Source organism: Sarcophilus harrisii, chromosome 2 (assembly GCF_902635505.1).
Source record: "Sarcophilus harrisii chromosome 2, mSarHar1.11, whole genome shotgun sequence".
Lineage (NCBI taxonomy): Eukaryota > Metazoa > Chordata > Mammalia > Dasyuromorphia > Dasyuridae > Sarcophilus > Sarcophilus harrisii.
In genome coordinates this window covers 605,460,275-605,474,931 of record NC_045427.1, presented here as the reverse complement: position 1 = coordinate 605,474,931, position 14,657 = coordinate 605,460,275, and positions in this window count along the sequence as shown.

Below are 14,657 nucleotides of genomic sequence, written 5' to 3'. Positions count from 1 at the left end.
TGATTCTACTATGGATCTCAGTCTTAGGAGGTGAATGAAGCTGCTTTCAAAAGATAAGTTCATACAAGAATTTCAGATAGGCTTCATTGAAATCTGTCCAGTCAAATTCTGTTTGAGGTTGAGGACTCAGTCTAGAAGTATTCAAGGAGACTTTCCATGAGCACAGTCTAGGGGAGATTAAAAAAATCATCATCACATTGCCAAAAATGAAAGAAGAGAGATTATTTCCACATCCAAAGAGACCTTAAAAACATACACAAAAAGGGCAGCTAGTTGGCACAGTGGGTAGAGCACCAGCCCTGAAGTCAGGAGGACTTGGGTTCATATCTGGCCTCAGACACTTACCACTCCCTAGCTGTGTAACCTTAAGCAAGTCACTTAACCCCAACATCCTCAGAAAAAAAAAAAAAAAAAGACAAGAGTATAATGGAGTTCTATTGCAACTAATCCAACCCCTTTAGAAAATCGTGCTTGAAAATTAATTAAATTGTGCTTATCTTTTGACCACTACTGGGCTCTTACCTCTTACAAAGAAAGAGAAAATGATCCCATGTTTAATATTTATAGCAGTACTTTTTGTGGCAGAAGGAAAATGGGAAAAAGTACTATCCACTAGAAAGAAAGATCCAGGTGGAGCCAGAGCTCCTGGGTCCAAATCTTAGTTCTGAGACTTTCTCCCTGTGTCACCTGGGCAAGTCACCTTGACTTCTCTAAATCCCACTTCCCTTATTTGTAAAATGATTAAGATAGTAAGGATGATTAGAGTTGCCTTCTTATGCTAAAGCTTAGCTCCTGTGACGATTGATCCTCACAACTGTTTGAGATATGTGCTATCATTATTCCTTTATAGTTGAGAAAACTGAAACAAACAGCTGTTAAGGGACTTGCCCAGAATGACACAGATGCTATATATTTGAGGGTGGATTTTACTTTCACTCCCTTCTAGCTCAATGCTCAACATTTTCCCCTTCACTAATCAAGTTTCTGGCTCCATTCTGAAACATTAATAAGTACAACCTAGTTTTTATGAGCTTCATAATGACAACCTTGATATTTCCTCTTTATCAAAAAGACAAACACACGCACACACATGCAAACACCCCACACACATAGAAACACACACATAAGCGCACCCATGCACCCGCGCTCAAACACACAAACTCACAAACACAAGTCCTTCTGACTGACAAAGTGGTCACTTGAGGATACTTTCTCACAGTTAAGCTGGGCAAGTTTTCAGCACACAAAGCAAGTGGTGGCTCATTGGAAAGCTGCTTCAATTCTAGATATTCTGATTCTTTCCCTTCAAGTACCAACCAATAAGAACTAAGAATCATGTCTATTTTACCTTCTAGGGATCCCTCATAGGGCATTCATAGCTTCCTAAACAATTCCTATTACTTTCTGGAGTTTTGTCTCCAGGAGATAAAAATCTTGTACAATTTCACTTTCTCCTTCAGTGGAGCTAATTATTCTCCTGATGTGCAATGATCAGTACTGTTTTGAATTTTTCCCCTTTGATTTCTTTTAGATCATAAACTAACGAATTTTTACCCATATAGCTCCCTGTTCTTCAGCCAAAAACATTTAACTGGGACAATCATTAAACACTTAAATCTACTAATCATCAATAAGCCCACAAAATTCATAGTGAAGGAAGTACCCCAAAATTCTAAAACTCCTTGAAGGAGAAAATCTCCTTTAACTCTGCCTCAGTGAGGGACTCCACCCGAGGGAAATAAGACAAACAGTTTCATTCTGTTATCTAGGTGGGGTTGGTTCAGTCCAGAGCAAAAGAATTCCAAGCCTGTTCAATTAAAGAAACTCATTTAATTCTATTCAAATTCCAGCTCAAGCTGAAACCTAGTTTGTAGATGAGCCAACCTGGGCTGTCCTAGTCTCCACTAAGACCCAGTATAATAGCTTCCTTCAATGAAGGTCTTTTGCAGATGGACCTTGGTAGCTCCCTTTGCTGCCAGGACCTTCTGTCCATTAAGAATTATATTCTCAGTGCAAAACTCCATTTTCCAATAGATCTGCCACTTTAGAAGTCAGTCTCTTAGTAAAATGATTTCTATCTAACAATAAACTTTCATTTTGCAACTAATAATTTGGAAATGAGTGAATTCTTTTACTCCTAAAACCTGTGGCTGATTTAAAGGAGATTCTTAATAACTCTCTTATAGCTACTAATCTAGACCACTTAAACAGCATCAGTAGGAAGTATTGATTTGTTTTCTATTAAGAACTGGATTTACTGAGTGACAAGAATGAATTGAGGGGGGAAAATTAAGCACATGCATACAGATGTAATAGACACACATATACACATATATTAAAATTTTGCTGCCCACTACTAGTTGTATTAATACCCAAACAGGTAGGGTTTGTATCTAAGTTCTCAGAAAAACTCCCTGTTGACTTTAACTTACACTGATTTCAACATACCCAACGAGTCAAAAACTTTATTATGTTTATAGGAAACATATGTATGTATCTTGGCATTTTTCATGACTTTTACAAATAGTTTTAGGCTCCTTTTAATCTTACTAAGAAAGTCCAGTTGACTTTTGCTTGAATAACAACCTAAATAAGCCTAGTAACAGAGTGGTTATAAGAGCCAAAAATTATAAATTACAGGGAACATATTCTCTTGCCACGTAAGTAGAAAGAAGTTCTTCATCTGGGATTCTCCAGACAGTGAATTCTCAAGTCCAGTCCCCATCTTTGTAATTCTGAAGCATCCTTTTACAAAACTGGAAGCTGGCTGATGAGAGAACTAGTCTGGAAAAAAATAAAACTGAAAAAGTCTGAATTGCAAATGGCAACGTTTGACTCAGCTGACAACCCTTAGCTGATGTCCCTAACATGACAAGAAAACTCTCTGTTCTTTTACTTTGTATCTCTTCACTGTTCATGCAATAATGTAGCCATAAGCAATGCCACAAAGTTAATCTGAGGCAATTTTTTCCAACCAATAAAACTATTAAAAACCGGGATTAGATTGTCCCATTTCAGTTAGATAAGCAGCCACCCATGGGCCTGGAAAGATGATATTTATTGAGAAATGAGAATGGGTAGAAGATGGCTTCGTAGAAGAAAATCATTTAAATCAGCTGCAGCTGGGGAAAGTGGGTTAGCTTTCAGATGTGTCTGATCATCTCCTATTCTGACAATTAAAGAATCCTAATTTCTTTATCAGAGATAGCTACCACTAGTAATCCTTTTTTTTTTTTTTTGTCTTTTTTAAAAATTATAACTTTTTATTTTCTCTCTCTTTATATATATATTTGACATTAACCCCTACAAAATCTGTGTTCTAATGTTTTCCCTCCCTTCCCCAGTGGGCAAGTGATCCAATATATGTTAAACATGTTCATTCTTCTATACATATTTCCACAAATGTAATGTTGCACAAGAAAAATCAGATCCAAAAAGGAAAAAAAATGAGAAAAAAATTGTAAGCAAACAACAACAAAAAGAGTGAAAATACCATATTATAGTCCACATTCCTTTCCCACTGTTCTCTCTCTGGGTGCAGATGGCTTTCTTCATGATGACACCGTTGGAACTGGTCTAAATCATCTCATTGTTGAAAAGAGCCACATCCATGAGAATTGAGCATGATATAAATTTGTTGTTGTTGTGTATAATGATCTTCTGGTTCTGCTCCTTTCACTTAGCATCAATCAGTTCATATAAGACTTCAGGCCTCTCTGAAATCATCCTGCTTATTGTTTCTTATATTATTGCCCTATGCTATGTTCATAGCATTCATATACCGTAACTTATTCAGCCATTCTCCAACCGAGAGGCTTTCCATTAGTTTCCAGTTTCTTGTCACTACAAAAAGGGCTGCCAAAACATTTTTGCACATGTGGATCCTTTTCCCTCCTTTGTGATCCCTTTAGGATAAAAGCCCAGTAGAAGCACTACTAGATCAAAGGATATGCACAGTTTGATAACCCTTTGGGCATAGTTCCAAATTGCTGGCCAGAATGATTGAATCAGTTCACAAATCCACCAACCATTTATAAGTGTCCCAGTTTTCCTACATATCCTACAATATTCATCATTATCTTTTCCTGTCATCTTAGCCAATCTGAGAGCTGTGTAGTGATATCTCAGAGTTGTTTTAATTTGCATTTCTCTGATCAATAATGATATAGAGCACCTTTTCATATGACTAGAAATGGTTTTAACTTCTTCATCTGAAAATTGCCTCTTTATATCCTTTGACCATTTATTAATCAGAAAATGACTTGAATTCTTATACATTGGAATCAACTCTTCATATATCTTAGAAATGAGGCCTTTATCAGAACACTGGAATATAAAATTTTTTCCCAGTTTATTGATTCCCTTCTAGTTAGCATTAGTTTTGTTTGTACAAAAACTTTTTAATTTAACAGTCAAAATTATTCATTTTGGATTTGATAATGTGCTCCAGTTCTTTGGCCACAAATTTCTTCCTTTTCCACAGATCTGAGAGGTAAACTGTAATGTTACTCTTTATGTCAAAATTATGAACCCATTTCAATCCTATCTTGGTATAGCATGTTAGATGTGGGTCAATGCCTAGTATCTGCCATCCTAATTTCCAATTTTTCCAAAAGTTTTTGTCAAATAGAGAATTCTTATTCCCAAAGCTGGGTTTTGGGGGTTGTCAACCACTAGATTACCATAGTCATTAACTATTTTGTCCTGTTACCCTAATCTACTCTACTGACTGATTACTCTATAGCTATTATTATTGCTAACAAAGAAGATGAAGGATTTTATTGTGGTGATTATTACAAAATAAATAATAAAATAATAAAAAATCCCTATTATTTAAATTATTTGAAAATTCATCTTTTAGCACAATCAAAAGTCATCTATACTGGTCTGATATCTGGTGTCTCTGTCAAGTCACCCAGGACATCCTGGTGTCCCTGGATGACAGGCAGATGTCATTGATGGTGATCTTTTGATGAAGTTGCTTAACCTGTTTTCTATTCAAAACCCCAAGGATTTTAAATTTCTCTTTTAACCTCTAGTTCTAAAATACCAAGGCAATGTTCCTTGATAATTTCTCAGAAGATTATATCTGAGCTCTTTTATTGATCATAGCTTTCCAGTTGATTAAGAATGCTTAAATAATCTCTCCTGGATACATTTTCCAGGTTGGTTCTTTTTTCAAGGAGATGTTTTACATTTTCTTCTTTTTCCCCATCCTTTTGATTTTATTTCATTGATTCTTAATGTTTCATACAATCATTAGTTTCCAGATGATGACGAATGTTGGAGGGGATGTGGAAAAATGGTGACGCTAATATATTGTTGGTGATGTTGTGAACTGATCCAAACATTTTGACTCTATGCCCAAAGGGCTAGTAAACTGTCATACTCTTTGATCCAACAGTGTTTCTACTGGGCTTGTATCTCAAAGACATCTTAAAGGAGAGAAAGGGACCCACATGTGCAAAAATGTTTATGGCAGCCTCTTTGTAGTGGCAAGAAACTGGAAACTGAGTGGATGCCCATCAGTTGGAGAATGGCTGAAAAAGTTATGGTATATGAATGCTATGGAATGTTATTGTTCTATAAGAAACAATAAGCAGGATGATTTCAGAGAAGCCTGGAGAGACTTACATGAACTGATGCTAAGTGAAATGAAGAGAACCAGGAGATCATTGTACACAGCAACAACAAGATTATACCATGATCAATTCTGATGGATATGGCTCTCTTCAACATTAAGGTGAATCTCGACCATTTCCAATGATCTTAGGATAAAGAAAGCCATCCAGAAAGAGGTCTATGGGAACTGAGTGTGGTTCACAACATAGCATTTTCATTCTTTTTGTTGTTGTTTACTTGCATTTTATTTTCTTTGTCATTTTTCTAGTTTTATTTTATTTTTATTGTACAGCATGGTAATTGTATGCATAGATTGGATTTAACATATATTTCTACCATATTTAACATATAAACATAACATGTTTAATGTAACTATTGCCGTCTCAGGGAGGAGGTGGTAGAAGGGGGGGAAATTGGAACAAAAGGCTTTGCAAGGGCTGATGTTGCAGGATCATCCATGCATGTTTTGAAAAATAAAATGCTTTAATAAAGAAAAAAATAATAAAATAAAAAAAATAAAAATCCCTTCTTCATCCTACTTCCTTGCCTTCTAATTCTTTATAAATTTAGAAGACTTTTTATGCCTTTCTAGATGTATGTTATTCCTCTTTAACCCAGTTTTGACATAAGATTCCAGCTCTACTAGGCCTCCTCACCACCTGCTTCCACTGTAACAGTTCTTCCATTCTTGTCTCCTTTCTATAATTACTGGAAGCTTTCTTTCAATCAGATAAAGAAATCTGTTCAAAAGAGAAATGTCTTACCAACTTAGCCTACCAAATTGTACATCAAAGTAAGAGTGATATTACTTCAAAAAAAAGAAAGAAAGAAAGAAAGAAAGAAAGAAACACCCTAATTATGACAAGGTTAAAAAAAATGGTCAGGTTAATAAGCATCATTACACTTTTTCTCCTCATTCAGGTGTAGTTTCAAAATAGGAGAACTAGATGATCGCCCCAATAACAAAAAAAAAAAAAAAAAAATTGGGTAGGTGAGATTTACACCAATTTAAGGGGAAAGTACATGGAAGATTTATCTCTGCAAGAGGACTTCTCTAAGCAAGAACTTGCAATATCCAGTGTGTCTAGACACCCTTCCTGGGTAGGTGAGCTTAGTGAGGAAGCTGCCCAAGAAATGGCTGTTCCTTTGAGAAGAATGCAGCTTCAACCACTAAGGCAGCTTATTTCTGTGGATATGGCATTTATCAAAGCCAACCTATTGTCTCTTGCCAAATTATGTCACAATCAACTAACCTTCAATTTTGTGTCCTCCTCAACACAAGATCCCTTGAAAGCTCTAGTTAGTGGGTATCTTCCTGGATCTGCAGGGAACCTAAGAGTCAGAGTATTCTCTCTCTCTCTCTCTCTCTGTCTCTCTGTCTCTCTGTTTCTCTCTCTCTCTCTCTCTCTCTCTCTCTCTCTCTCTCTCTCTCTCTCTCTCTCTCTCTCTCTCTCTCACACACACACACACACACACACATGGAGTAAGAGATAGAATTAGAGAGAGAGAAAGTGAGACAGAGAGACAGAGAGTTTGAGAATGTAGAGTTGCCCCACATCAGTTGCAGCAACAGACCAGCCTCAACAGCTTCACATCCAGCAACTATCATCCTAGAAACCATTAGATCCTAGATCTCCACCTTTTAGGTACATAAGGTGACCTCATCTCAATATCAGTCACAGACCTCCCAGTCTAGACACTGTCACCACCATTGGTGAGGGGAGAAAAACAGTCATATAATTTGTTTCCCAGTTTAACCAACAAGAACTGCATTGCCTGGCTGTATCTAAGAGAACCATTGAACTTGAATTTGCATTGCTTCTTTTAGAAGAATATCTAGTTCATCTAGGGACATCTTCCTCGCCTTCATGCAAATAAAATCAGTGCTAAGTAAATGGAAAAAATCAATTGCTCATGGGTAGGTCAGGCTAATATAACAAAAATAAAAATTTTACCCAAATTAATTTACTTATTCAGAGCCATACCAATCCAATTACCAAAAATGATTTAATAGAGCTAAAGAAAATATAAAAATTCATCTGGAAACACAAAGGATTAAGAATATCAAGGTAATTAATTAAAAAATGCAAAGGAAGGTGGTTTAACTGTACCAGATCTAAAATTGTAAAGGCCTGAAACTCCGAAAAAGATATACTTGAATCAGACAACTATTTCCATAATGTTCTTCTTTGAGTATACTCAAATATACTGTATACTCAAATATACTTTGAGTATACTCAAATACTGGAAAGTAATTTTTAGATTAATAATAATTATAGCTAAGAATCCATGAAGATTTTGCAGGAAATCAGTGTCTTGTTTGAAAGCATTATTCTGTGAAGAGTTGAATTTCTAGGTAACTTTTATTTAAATTGAAGGCATAATCAAAATTACACATTCATTCATACTATTTAAATAAAACTAAGGTTTGAAGACATATTTTTTATTATAGTTTTTTGACAGAACACATGCATGGGTAATTTTTCAACATTGTCCCTTGCACTCACTTCTGTTCCAATTTTTCCCTTCCCTTCCTCCACTCCTTTCCCTTAGATGGCAGGCAGTCTCGTACATGATAAACATTTTTTTTAAAATAGCTTTTTATTTACAAGTTATATGTATGGGTAATTTTACAGCATTGACACTTGCCAATTTTTGTTCCAATTTTTACCCTCCTTCCCCCACCCCCTCCCCTAGATGGCAGTAGATGTTAAATATATTAAAGTATAAATTAGATACACAATAAGTATACATGACCAAACCATTATTTTGCTGTACAAAAAGAATCAGACTCTGAAATATTGTACAATTAGCCTGTGAAGGAAATCCAAAATTCAGGCTGACAAAAATATAGGGATTGGGAATTCAATGAAATGGTTCTTAGTCATCTCCCAGAGTTCCTTCATTGGGCATAGCTGGTTCAGTTCATTACTGTTCCATTGGAACTGATTTGGTTCATCTCATTGCTGAAGATGGCCAGGTCCATTAGAATTTATCATCATATTGTATTGTTATTGAAGTATATAATGATCTCCTGGCCCTGCTAGTTTCACTCAGCATCAGTTCATGTAAGTCTCTCCAGGCCTTTCTGAAATCATCCTGTTGGTCATTTGTTACCAAACAATAATATTCCATAATATTCATATACCACAATTTATTCAGCCATTCTCCAATTGATGGGCATCTCCTCAGTTTCCAGTTTCTGACCACTACAAAGAGGGCTGCCTCAAACATTCATGCACATACAGATCCCTTTCCCTTCTTTATGATCTCTTTGGGATATAAGTCCAATAGTAACATTGCTGGATCAAAGGGCATGCACAGCATGATAAACATGTTAAAGTATATCTTAAATACAGTATATATGTACAGATCTGCACAGTCCTCTTTGTTGCACAAGAAAAATCGGATTCAAAAGGTAAAAATATCCTGGGAAGAAAAATAAATATGTAAGTACTCCACATTCAATTCCCATTGTTTTTTCTCTGGGTCTAGCTGATCCTGTCCATCACTGATCAATTGGAACTGAATTGGATCTTCTCATTGTCGAAGATATTCACTTCCATCAAAATATATATCCTTCTATTGTATTGTTGTTGAAGTGTATAATGATCAGTTTGAAGACATATGAAGAGACTTAAATAAAATCTTTATTATTACCATGTTTAAATAAGAATACTTTCTATATAGTTTTTTTTTTGTTTGTTTAAGAAGTTAAAAATGACTTCCTTTGGGTAAAGAGATGCTGCAGATGGCAGAGGAGGATCTAGCAGTTTACACAGGTCCTAATATCCTCTTGCAGTCTACTAAACTGATTGTTTAAAAATCATTTTGTAAAATATTGTTCAATTATATAGAATGATTTAGCATTAAATTTTTTAAAAATAGCCCCCAATTCCCTCCTAATTACCTATTAACATTTTTTGGTCTTCATTGTTTTACAAATTTTGAGATTCAAATTTCCTTTTTTTCTTTCACATCCTTCTCTTTCAAAAGGCAAGCAATTTTATATAGATTCTCTCACCTTACTAGATCCAGTACTTTTTTTTTTTAAACAATTGTGTCATTATCAATTTTTGATTTTCATGAGTCAATTGTTATACACATAGGTTTTTAACAGTCATGTTTGTCAGTGGCACATGTAGTCAGAGATAGAACCGTCTGATGTTTCTTGGGTCTTCTCGTTTGTTTTGAGGGTCTTCCCTTTCTCTGTCTCTCTTTAATGGACAAGGTGAATAAGGCTCGTTTGCACCCATCTGATTCCTTCTCCATTTATAGAGATACAAGCAAACCCTCCCCCCCTCCCCCAACCCCCAAGCAGTTAACCTATCTAGTTCCTTCCATTTATCCCTTTCTGGATCTCTCCACATCACCTGAGATTGTCTAAAAATTGTGGAGCTGCTTGGCCCTGGACACTGCCTTTCTGGTGAGTTATAAAAGCTGTCTGCTGCAGCCAGTGAATCTTTATCAAAAATCACAAAATTAAAAGTATAAAAAACTAATTTTAAAAGTTCTCTAGGGTTACCTGTGGCTCCCCCTTTCTTCTGTTTTTGGAGGAGCATCTTGATGTCTCTCTTTTTCCTCTCTACCCATATCTGTCCTTGAGAATTAAAAAATATGCCATTGGTGTATAAAATCTGATACTGTGCACAAAAGCATGCAAACTGTTTTGCAGGTCCATTATCTATTTTTATTGCTTGTGACATAATTGCCAAAGCTTGTATAAGGAATTCAGTGACCACTCAAGTGTCTCTTTTGCTGCTGGCATTGCAAAAGTAAATCCTGAAAAGGTGTCTACTACAATGTGGATAAAAGACAGATGACCCAAAGATTTATAATAGGTCACATCCATTTGCCAAATTTCATTGGATCTCAAACCACCAGGGTTCTTCTCTGGAGTGAGCATTGGAGCGTGGAAAGGAAGGCAAGCTGTACAGGCTTTTACTATGCTCCTAGTTTTCTCTTTTGTTATCCCAAATTACAAACATAAAGCTCAAACAGCCTAATGATATTTAGAATGAGATTCTTGGGCTGCCTGAAATAAAGGAGTACTGGCTAACATAGTTAAAAGGCTATCTGAACTTTGAATTACCATCAAAAATAGGACCTGGAAGTCCACTATGAGAGTGGACATGCAAGATATAAATCTTACCTGGATGTTTTCTCACTTGCTCTTGAAGTTCCTTAAAGAGCTAATATATATTAAAGGCTACAAATTTTTTTTGGGCTGTGCCAAATCTCTGTACCACACCTACTGAATAGGCTGAATCAAATATTATATTTACATCTCCTGGATAATAAGTAAGAGCTAGAATGATTGCATAAAATTCATTTTGCTGAGTGGACTGAAAAGGAGTTCTGACTACCCTCTTTACAGTTAAGTCACGAGAGTATACAGAACAAATATTATGTTTGGATGCATCTGTAAAGATAGTTGGTCCTTTAAGAGGAACTTTAGAAACCTTTTCTTCAAAAATCCATTGCCAATTATGTAATAGTCAGGATGTTTGCAATGGAGACCCCTGTATAAAATTTGGAGCTGTGGCCAATAACATTTGCCACTCTGGGATGGTTTCAGAGCATACATTAATTTCTACATTGGTATAAAAGGTGTAAATCTTGTCAGGTCTAATCCCAGATAATTGTACTACTCTCTTAATGGCCTTTCAGGGAAATCTAGCCACAACAATTGGTTAAGGAGTTAGGCTTTTGTCTGGTTGTTCTGGGAGGGTCATTCACTCTATCACACTGTTTCCTTGATAAAAGACTGCTGTGGGTGCCTCTTTCATAGCAAAAACTGATATTTCCAAGGATTTTTGAGGAACTCTTTCTTTTTTTTTTTTTTTTTTAAATTTTTATTTAATAGCCTTTTATTTACAGGATATATACATGGGTAACTTTACAGCATTAACAATTGTCAAACCTCTTGTTCCAATTTTTCACCTCTTACCCCCCCACCCCCTCCCCTAGATGGCAGGATGACCAGTAGATGTTAAATATATTAAAATATAAATTAAGATACACAATAAGTATACATGACCAAAACATTATTTTGCTGTACAAAAAGAATCAGACTCTGAATTATTGTACAATTAGCTTGTGAAGGAAATCAAAAATGCATGTGTGCATAAATATAGGGATTGGGAATTTAATGTAATGGTTTTTAGTCATCTCCCAGAGTTATTTTTCTGGGCATAGCTAGTTCAGTTCATTACTGCTCCATTAGAAATGATTTGGTTGATCTCGTTGCTGAGGATGGCCTGATCCATCAGAACTGGTCATCATCTAGTATTGTTGTTGAAGTATATAATGATCTCCTGGTCCTGTTGAGTAACTCTTTCAACCACATTGGATAAAACCAGTTCAACTTCTCTTAAAGCCTCTTAAGGCTTTTGTAAGCTGGCTTGGTGAGGAAATATCACTTGGAAAAGAAATGACTGACTCAGTTATTGCATATAAGTTTTGGAATGGAATCCTATTCCTACCCTAAGAAATGACAACATGGGAAATTTCTGAAAAACCTGAGAAGACCTTTTGGAAATGATTCAGAGTCAAGTGATCAGAGCTAGAATGATTGCTGCAACCTTGCAAAAGAAATGAACATAGAAAGATTCATTGGCTCAAGTCACTGTCACTTTAGGATTCTAGAGGACTGATCAGGCATGCTGCTCCCTTCTGGGCACACTGCTGAACACAAGGTGCAGAACAAATCAGACATTTTGGGGGACAGAGATAATGAGGGAATTTGTATGGCTTCATTATTCCTATTTGTTTGAAGACCTTGGTTTTTCTCTCTGCTGCTCCATTTGGGGGTAAGGGTCTGGTGGAAGATACTGGAAATGTTATGTAAGAGAGGAACAGAGGTGAAAAGAATGTAGGAGAGGAAATTTGGGAGAAAGACAGAAGAAAAATACCCATTTGCATTGATAAGGGAATTTGATTCCCTCAGAAGTTCCTGGTACCAAGAAATTGAAAACTTTCCTCTCTAAAACTAGGTGAGATCCTTCAGCAGCAGAGTCCATTTCTTCAAGGCAAAAGCCATTCTTTGTATCCCCAGCAATTAGCACTGGGCTAAATGACTCACAGAAATAGAAACCTAAATGCTTGTTGACTGGGACTGACTACTATGTTCCTTTACTAGATTTGGGAGAATCCAGAAAGAAAACCAAATTCTCCATCCTGCATTTGGTTGGAAACTTTCAGGAGGGCAATCATAGGGCCATCAGCTTAGGGACTGGGGAAAGTGAAGCTCCCCAAACTAACCCTCTTCATTCAGCTGCCAGCTTTGTGAGACAAGGTTTAAGAATTGTAAAGAGCAGGAATGGCTTGTGAATTAACCCATCCAGGCAATTCCCAGATGAAGAAATTCCTTCTCCTTGATAAGATAAATTGGCATCTTCTCAGTATGGTAGGTATAGTTTTAGCCTCTTATAGCTTTCCAGCTGCCAGGCTCACTTAGATTTTTTTGACCAAAGTAGATTTTCCTTCTAGGAAATTGTGGTTTTAGTTGTTGTGGGGTGGGAGGAGGAGGCACTTTATGGATGAACTCTAAGTTCACACCCCTCTCTCTCTTTCTCTCTCTCCCTATATATATGCCCCCCATAATCAGTATTTTATCATTGACTTGAGAATTCATCTTTTAAAACAACAAACAAATCTTTCACAGAGTTCCGCTGGTCATGCAGGAATGTCTTACCTCTGTCCCTTCTCCCATTAGGTCAACCAGCTCTCTCTGTTGAGCACTCAAATTTCCCTGGGAAGCAGCATGTTCTCTCCTGGGCATCCATATGTCCCCAAGATGGCAGTCAAATTTTCCATAGGCAAAAGCAATGGAGACCAATCCTGCATCTAAGATGATAATATCAAATAAAGTGCTATTGACTCAAAAAACGTATTTTAGTGTTTAATGCAGGATATCTATCAGCCTTGAAGAAAACCCTGATGGAAGTAAACTCACTTTAGAGTAAATAATGTCTCTTGGAGTTGGAATGAACATCTCTCCTTACCCTCTCACCCTCCGCCCTTAATACTTAAGCACATAAAAGTGTACTACTTCATCTCTCCATGAACTTTTTCTGAAGTTCTGCTCAAAGGACATCATTTATAAATCTTTTATTGATTTTCTACTCCTATGGCACTGTTCTTAAAGACAACATCATTACCCCACCTTCTTTATGCTTTGAAGTTGGCCTGAGGCTGAGAGAAATAAGGGAGAATAAGGAGAAGGTTTCCAATAAGGATATTTTCCATTCTAATTCTTTCTTCTTTGGCCTTTTGTTTTTGTTCCTTCTGTATTTATTCTTTAGCTCTTTTTAAAAAATTGGAACTATGTCCAAAGGGCTATCAACCTGTGTACACCCTTTTATCCAGCACTGTTTATATTGGGCTTGTACCCTAAAGAATAAAAAAAAAGAGAGAGGGAAAGGGACCCCCAAGTGCAAAAATCTTTATGGCAGACCTCTTTGCAATGACAAGAAACTGGAAACTGAGTGTGTGCACATCAGATGGAGAATGGTTGAATAAATTGTGATATGTGAAAGTTATGGAAAATCACTGTTCTATAAGAAAAGATCAGCAGAATGATTTCAGAAAGGCCTCGAGTGACTTATATGAACTGATGCTAAGTGAAATGAGCAGAAATAGAAGATGATTTCACACAGCAAAAACAAGATTATATGATTATCAATTTTGACGGAGGTGGCTCTTCAAAATAAGATGATTCAGAAGAGTTTCAATGGTCTTATGATGAAGAGGGTCATCTGCACCCAGAAAGAGGATTGTGGAAACTGAGTATGGATCACAATATAGTATTTTCACTCTTTTTGTTGTTGTTTGCTTGCAATTTTTTTCTTTTTGATCTGATTTTTTTTGTGCAACATGATAATTGGTAGAAATATGTATAGAATAATTACACATGCTTATCATTTGTTGGATTAGTTATCATCTAGGGAAGGGGTAGGAAAAAGGGGGAAATTTGGAACACAAGGTTTTACAAGGTCAGTATTGAAAAATTATCCATGCATATGTTTTGAAAA